We start from the raw sequence: 7,076 nt of genomic DNA, 5'->3' as shown, positions 1-7,076 counted from the left end.
ATGGGATGGCTGGGTCAAATGGTATTTGTATTTCCAACTTTTGAAGGAATCGCCATACTGCTTTCCACAATGGTTGTACCATTTTACAGTCCTAGTCTTTTTTTATTAGCTTGAATTTTGTTCCATATTTCACCTAAGTCTATCCAGGACCTCCTATTGTGATTGCTTTTAGAGCTGTTGGCAGTGGTAGCCAGGCACATCTAGTTCTTTTAGTCTCAGGATCCTTGAGGTTGGGGTTCGTGGTCCGTTAGTCCAATGGACTAATTGTTTCCATGTGTCTTTGATTATCTTCACTCTTCTTTACTGTGGATGGGGAGAGACCAATAGTTGTACCTTTGATGGCTGCTCACAAGATTCAGAGACCTGCGCTACTACACACCAAAATGAGTTGTAGAACGTTGTCTTTGTGGACTGTTCTGTGCCAGTTGACCTTGATGTCCTCTGAGACTCTGATCCTGAGCTCTCAGGTTCTGTGACTGATTCCCTCAAAGTATTTGGTTATGGCTAAGAAGTTTGCATAACTTTGTGCCTTGTATGCTTAACTATATTCATGGATATATTTGTGGCACATATAAATACATATGTAGAAATATCCTATGTCAAACCCATGTGTATTCCTGGGTGTAGTCCCATTCACCTTCTTATACCTATTTAGCTTGAGTGTCTATCTATGTGTGTACTTGGAGAGATTATTGTTATGACTGTTATTGCAGGATTGTGTATGTGCACAAACCTTTTCTTTTTTCTGTGTGTGATTTGGGTGAAAATTTACAGAGCAAAATCACTTTCCATACAACAGTTCACATACACTTTGTCTCATGATATCGACTACAATTTACCACAATGCAACAGCTTCCCTCCCACTTCCTCCCCATAGTTACCTTTTCCCTGTGCCCTTCCCACCATGCACTCCTGCCCCCTGAGCTGTCTCCTTGTGCATACTCAATCCTTCTATTCTCCTGTGATTGTTCTCTCCAAGGAGTGTATCAACCTAGTGTAAATGTTCACCTCATATGCCTATCTTTTGTTTGGCTGGAAGCCACAGGAGTGAGTTCAATTCCAGACCTGAAGGGCAACTAGAAACCATAGTCTCAGTGGTTCCATCAGGCTCTATCAGACCAGCAAACCTGGTCTCTCTCTCTCTCTCTTTTTTTTTTTAATGGTTTTGACTTTTGTTCTACATTGTTCTCCCACTCTATCCAGGATCTCCTACATAGATCCCCCTCTGAGTGGTTGACAGTGGTAGCCAGGCACCATCTAGTTCTTCTGGTCTCATAGTCATATTGGCTGAGGATCACATGGTGTACCAGTCACTTGGACTAATTGTTTCAATTAATCTTTAGTTTTCTTCATTCTTTTTTTGCTCTGGATGAGGAGAGACCCATCATAGCATCTACATGGCCGCTTGCAAGCTTTTAAGATCCCTGTCACTACTCACCAGAGTAGGATGTGGAGCAGTGTTTTTGTGTAGTATGTTATGCCAGTTGAGCTTGATAACCCCTGCAACTATGGTCCCGAGCCCACAGGTCCAACTGCGTGCTCCTTCTGGGTAGCTGGCTGTGGCCAAGAAGTGACTACAGCCTTCTCCCTTGTGAGCTCTACTATATGCCTGGGAATTCTTACAGAACATACAAATACACTTGTAGCAACATTGTCTGACAATCCTATACATGGTCTTGGACACACTCTCCTCTGCATAGACATACCTAATAGTTCAGCCTGTCTACCCATCTATCCACTGTATATCCATGTTTGCCTTCACTGACAATGCAGTACTGTACGTGCAAAAGGGTTCATCTTTGTTGTCTGTACCTCCCATGCACCTCTCTGTGTCTGCCCTTCTCTTCACCCAAATCAGTACTTGTTTCTACGTATCTAACAGTGTTTCCTCCCCTCCCACCCCTGGTAACCAACAAAGAAAATTTCCTTCCATAGTCAACCTTTCCTTGACTTTTTATAGTAATGGACTAATATAATATTTGGCCTTCTGTAATTGACTTATTTCACTCAGCATAATGTCCTCCAAGTTCATCCATGTTATGCAGTGTTTTGCAGATTCTACGTTGTTATTTAGGGTCACATAGTATTCCACTGTGTGTATGTACCATAGTTTGGTTATCCATTTTCAGTTGATGGACACCTAGCATGTTTCCATCTTTTGGCTATTGTAATAGTGCTGTGATGAACATGGGTGTGCATGTATCTGTTTTTGTCCTGGTTCTCACTTCTTTAGGATATATACCTAGTAGTGGAATGGCTGGGTCAAATTGTATTTCTAATTGCAACTTTTTTAAGGAATCGCCACACTGCTTTCCATAGTGGTTGTATCATTTGACAGTCCCACCAGCAGTGTATGAGAGTTGTAATCTCTCCACATCCTCACCAGCATTTGTTATTTTGTTTCTATCTTTTTGCTGTTAGGAATAATGCTTCAATGAACATAGGTGTACATAAGTCTATGATTGTTTTAAAGGTGAAAGGAAAGCACATGTAAAATACTTAGTACAGTGCCTGGCACACGTCAGTGCCCTATACAGTCCAGCTATTTTTACTGTTAATTTTACCTCATGGTCGAACTAGTTGCCTTCAAGTCAATTCCAACTCATGGTGGCCCATGTGTGTTAGAGTAGAGCTGTATTCCACAGGGTTTTCAATGGTTGATTTTTCAGAAGTAGGTCACTGGGCCTTCCATCTAAGGTACCTCTGAGTGGACTTGAACTGCCAACGTTTTGGTTAGCAGCTGAGCATCTTAATCATTTGTACCTCCAGATACTCTTAACCTTACATTAGGTATAAGAAAAAAAAGACAAAGTAGAAATGACTGAAGATTTAACCTGAGGTTGGTGGTAGGAAAACAGAGTACACTGAAATCACTCAGTGATTGTTATAAGAGAACACTGGAATTAGATTTTCAAAGAGTCAGCTGTCTCCCTGCCTTCAGAAGCCTGTTTCATGTGGAGAACAGTAGGGATCGGTTAGTTTAAATTTTTAATTCTACTTTGCCTGGCTTTTTCTTTCACACTAGATATAGTCATTAGGCCCAAGAAGTCATTAAAGTGTTTAATAAGGTTATTAAATTGACTAACTGCTGCTGCTGAGGCAATTTTCATAGGAAATCCATATGATTCTAGGTATGGAACTCCGGAGATGTCCTCTGTGGCTGACAGGCTGTCAGCGTTCCTTTGAAGGATGGTAGGCAGCATCGTGAGGGATGTGTCTAATTAAGGGATTATAGGTGAACCTTGGCTTCCTGGGTGTGCTGTTCGTAGCTGGAAGTGTGGTGAAACTTCACTAATTCCTACTAATTGCAGGGTGGGGGAAGGGAGGCCCATCTGAATTATAGAATATTTTAAAATAAATGTACTTTTATTACTTTCAAGTACATATTTTAACTCCAACTAGGTTAACAAATTGTTGTCTGGCACAAGTCTTAGGGGACTTTAACATCACTAAGTTACTGAAACTATCAGAATGAGTTTCAATTATTTCAATGTAAATAGGTGCTTCTGGAGTTCTTTAGGGTGCTTGAAAACAGTTTGTTCTCATAGATCTTAAACATAGCTCTTGTAGTTTTATGCTGTTAATTGGCACACCCTTAGAGGAATGGGTTTGTTGAGATAAACTATAGCAGCTGCTAAAAAACTTATCATTAGTTCATAGAGTCCAAGAACCCAAATGGATAAGGCTTTTATTTCAATAAAAATTTGATCTCATTTTTTCCCCTGGAATCGTTCATTCATTCATTCATGCATGCATTTATTCATTTAGTGATATTATTAGTAGGATGCATTGGATGAGCTGGGCAGTTAGGTCCCACAAGATAGCCTTGTCCTTGAGGACCTTAGCATCTGGTAGAGGAGGCCTTCAGATAACAACAATATAGTACAGTGTGGCAAGTAGAGAGACCCAGGCTATGATCCAGGCTTGTCTAGAAGCAGGAAGGGCTAAACTGAGTAAATCTTAGAAGGATTAACAGAGGGAGCAGTAACAAGTTGAGTTTTGGAAATGAATTTGAGTTAGCAAAAAACAGAAAACGGAAAAAAAGCAGGAGGTAGAAGGAGACCACAATACAGGCAAAGGGAACATCATATTTAAAAGCTTGTTATGTTGTTGTTATGTGCCGTTGAGTCGGACCCAACTCATAGCCACCCCTCCTTGGGTTTCCGAGGCAGTATCCCTATGGAAGTAGTAGATTGCCCAACCTTCCTTCCGAGGAGTGGCTGGAATGTGCTAGTTAGGGAGTTTGAACTTGCTCTTGAACGTTATAGGGGAGGCTTTGAAAGGTTTTCATCGGGCAAGTGACATCATCACATGTGTGCTTTGGAGACATTCTTGTCTTAGTGGGCAGGGATGAATTGGATAAGGGCCCAAAGATCAATTAGCAGTTCTTGTGTTAATGCTGTGCAAGAGGTCCTTGAACCAAGGTAGTGGCAGAGGGAAGAGAGTTGCAGGGGGTTCAAAGGAGGGTGAATCTGAAGGTCTTGGTCAGGGTGATTTTGAGGGGTGAATCAAAGAGGAGCAGACTAGGGTAACTGGGTTCTAGCTCGAGCTTTTAAGTTTATTACAGATATCTTTCACTGAGATGGGGAGCAGTGTGATGTGGAAAGGGCCATGGACTCCACTATGAGTGTTCATGGATCTTCCGTATGGGGCTGTCTAGGCCAGAAGCTGGATATGTGGGAGAGGTGCTTGACCTGGGATGGAGAGGCAGTTGATGGTTTTAATAACCACCTCAGCTCACACAAGGTGGTTGAAACAATGTGTTTGGATAAAGTCACCTTGGAATTGTAGCAGGATGTGAAGAACAGCAGCTGGGCATGACTGACTCTCAGGGTCACAGTAACATTTAAGGAAACAGAGAAAGCAGAAAAGTTTGCCATCCACAAAAGACTATTCAGCATTCCAACCAAGTTAACAAAGATTTTCAGAATGGATAAAAATATTTGAAGTCTTAAGCTCGGCAGTTAATTTTGAGTGTAACATTTAAAATGCATTGCTGTGTTGTGAGAAGACATTTCTAATCAGTATAGTTTTAGAATATGTATTCAACATAACGGGAGCTCTGGTAGCATAGTGGGTAAGGCACTTGACTGCTAACCAGAAAGAAGGCTGGCGGTTCAAACCCAGCAGCCACTCCTCAGAAGGAAGATGGGGCAATCTACTTCCATAGTGATACTGCCTCGGAAACCCAAGGAGGGATCGCTATGAGTCGGGTGTGACTCGACGGCACATAACAACAACAACATTATCTTTCCCTAGACAATAATTAGATTTAACGAATAATAATAATGGTAGAGTTCGAGAATTCCAACCCATTTAGATGAGGAAAATAGATTCTTTACCTTAATTTTAGTATTATACTGCCCATTCCTTCTACAAATACAGTGCCTGATCTGAGCAACTCCAATGAAATCTTAAGGTCACTCTGCCTTTCCCTGAAAAACGACAGTGTTAGAATATTTGCTGTTGGGTTCTTAAATTAACAATTAATATATTTTAAAAAAGATACACAAATGGTTTTGCTTTTCTTAACTGTTTATTGTCAGTGTCTGTGGGAAGACCTCAACGCTTTGCATTTATAAACTTTTTCCTTTTTATTTACTAGTACTGCACATTGATTATAGCCCTTTACAAAAATTTTCCCAGTGCTTACATGTGTATTTTGTAATTTAATCCTCCTAACAAACAGCTGAGTCCCTGGGTGGTACAATGGTTAAAGTGCTCAGCTGCCAACCAAACCTACACTGAGGTGCCTTGGAAGAAAGCCCTGGCAATCCACTTCCAAAAAATCAGCCATGGAAAGCCCTGTGGAGCACAGTTCTGCTCTGACCACATGGGGCCACCAGGAGTCAGAGTTAATTTGACAGCAACTAGTTCAGGTGGCTAATAGCTCTGATAGGTTAGGCAGGCATTGTTTCCATTTTCCAGATACACAAACTGAGACTCAATGAATAAGTTCATACTTTAGGAAGTGGGTGAGCCAGGATTGCCACTAGTCTTGTGACCATAAATCAGTACTCTTTCCACAAAAAGGGATAGATGGCTCAAAGCCTGTATGTTAACAGTTGGGCAATAGCTAACAAGTAGGGAGAAAAGCTCTGATAGTTTTCAGAACTACTTGTCATCGGTACCATCATTGATGGTTAGTGGGTATGTGGCACTGTAGTAACTGGATTTTTAAATTTTAGTTCATAAACTTTTTTTTTTTTTCAACTGAGTAGCTAATTTGCAAATGTCTTTGTTTGTCTTTTCATTTTTGTTTACTCTGTGTAAAGGCCCACTATTTCAGTAATAGGTGCGTGCTTTCTGTTCATGTGGAACATTGAGCCATTGGAAATACTTAATTTCCTTTTTGGTATATCTAAGAACTTCTGCCTCTCCAGTGGAAAGTGGAGCTACATGTGACCTGATGACTAGAAGCCTTCCCTGGTGGTTTGGCTTAAAGGGGGCAGGATGACCTTGTCAGCTGTTGGTAGTGTTCTGTCCTTGATCAGCTTTTCGGCAGGGCTGACTTCTTCATTAAGCAAGGTGGGTAGGGCCCATAGTACTTCTAGGGGCCCAGGAAAATATTTTAATTTCTTAAAATCAGAAGAAAAAAACAAAACTTTCAGTTCAAAGGAAATGTTTTGACATAAGCTCTTACTGTATTCTATTAATATATTCAGGGGGCGGTGGTCATTCAGTGGTAGAATTATTACTTTCCATGGGGAAGGCCCAGGTTTGACTCCTGGACGATGTACCTCACGCACAGCCACCATTTGTCTGTGTTAGTGGGAGCTTGCATTTTGCCGTGATGCTGGACAGATGTCTGTGGAGCTTCCAGACTAAGACAAACTAGAAAGAAAGACCTGGCTATCTATTCTGAAAATCAGCCATTGAAAACCCTGTGGATCACAGTGGTCCAGTCTACAACCAATCATGGGGATGGAGTAGGAATATTGTTGTTGTTGTTATGTGCCATCGAGTCGGACCCTACTCATAGCGACCCTCCCTGGGTTTCTGAGGTGGTATCACTATACTATGGAAGTAGATTGCCCAACCTTCCTTCTGAGGAGTGGCTGGTGGGTTTGAACCGC

This window comes from Orycteropus afer, unplaced genomic scaffold (assembly GCF_000298275.1).
Source record: "Orycteropus afer afer isolate SDZICR_OR568_19922 unplaced genomic scaffold, OryAfe1.0 scaffold00008, whole genome shotgun sequence".
Taxonomy (NCBI): Eukaryota; Metazoa; Chordata; class Mammalia; order Tubulidentata; family Orycteropodidae; genus Orycteropus; species Orycteropus afer.
The sequence above is the reverse complement of the archived record's forward strand: the minus strand, read 5'-3'. Positions refer to the sequence as shown.